The sequence below is a fragment of the Amphimedon queenslandica genome, unplaced genomic scaffold (assembly GCF_000090795.2).
Source record: "Amphimedon queenslandica unplaced genomic scaffold, v1.1 AMPQUscaffold_12742, whole genome shotgun sequence".
NCBI classification, from domain to species: Eukaryota; Metazoa; Porifera; class Demospongiae; order Haplosclerida; family Niphatidae; genus Amphimedon; species Amphimedon queenslandica.
Window position 1 is genome coordinate 13,636 of NW_003547022.1, and position 1,578 is coordinate 15,213.

Genomic DNA, 1,578 nt, shown 5'->3' on the forward strand with positions numbered 1-1,578 from the left:
CACTGATTATAATGGCACAAATACTGTTGCCTAGATGTAAACTGAGTGATTTGAGAGAGTTTAGGACCTTTAGACTACCTACAGTTCACTCGGATTGAAATTCAAGAAGCTATAACTCACCAACAAGAAAGATTTAAAGAGTCCCACAAATATTAAAACAATAACTAGTCTTGATCTACTGGAAAAGAATCTCATTTACCTCCAGAGTACTACCGCTATTGCTGGGCATTTTCTCGTGAGATAAAAAGCTTCTACTAGCTAGAGCTGCTCTCTAAACATCTCAAGGCAGTAAAGCAAGACTTTTCCTAACAGAAGAGAAGCTCTCACAGATTTAGAGCACGCGATTATAAAGATATACATTCTCAAAGACAAAATCTAGCACACAGAATGAATGAACGAGAGCACTAAAGTGCGTACCCTCGACACAATCTGTATGTAACAGTTTCAATAAATTAAGAGAAAATGATTGGTGAAAGTTTTGACACAAAGAAGAAGCTTCAGCATGTACTAGATTTATTAAAACTTAGTGAATGTTTTGAGACAGACAGAGAATTTTTTGTTTTTTTAGACAAAGAGCTCCAGCATATTTGCTGCACTGCTGCTAGCTAGCTGCAGCAATGTAAAGGTGTGGCTGCAATCAAGGTGTGGCTCAATCAAGCCATGCTCCACCCCCACACACAGTAAATGGTGGCACATGGCCTTATGTGGCGAAGAAAGCTTTGGTTTTTCTCGACTTTTAAACAGTTTAGCATACATTTGTTAGGCTCTATTTGTTGCATACAAACTGCTATCTAGTCCTTAATGTTAAAAGACTCTGGCCGCTACCTCGGGAGAAGAGAGCCTCGTCTAAACTCACAAGGTATGAAAGTTTGGGCTATCATATCTTTAAAATGAAGAAGATTGGAGCAATTCCTCTCATATTAATGAAAGATGAGGCTTTGCTTTATTGTTTTATCTGCCCTGTTGCTCTTTTGCTTTCACTACGAAAGAGCTGCAGGAGAGCCGACTACGTTTAGCGACTTTGCCAGCTTCTTTTACCACGGAAAAGACAAATCAAGGATTCCCAAGACGGAGAATAACTTTTACTAGAGTCAGTGTTGATTATAAGACTCTCCAGGACAAGACAAGAAAGCAGTGTCAGCTCAAAAGTGGAGGTCAAAGCGAACACACAGACAGGACGACTGCTTTACCCTCGACTACGCCTACGCGGTCTCGGGTAACGACTAGTCTCGCGTAGCCAGACCACACCCTCCGTGCCTACGGGTGGGTCTGGCAAATTGACCATACTCCGCCCGTTCTGGTTCACCCAAAAATGGGTGAACCAATTTTTTTTGCTCTACTTCACCCAGAAACGGGTGAATTGATACAGTAACTCTTGACTCTTCTCTTCTACTACCTTCTTCTTAAGTGACAAAAAGCTAGAGGAACAGCTGTGACAAATTATACATCTTCTCCCTCTCACGGCCCGCTTGATCTATGCCAATTAAAGGGCTACCAAAGCTCTCTTCCGAAAGGCCGCCATATCTATCAAGTAAAAGAAGCATTTTGCCTTTTAGGTCCTGCTCTTGAGCTCCCTGC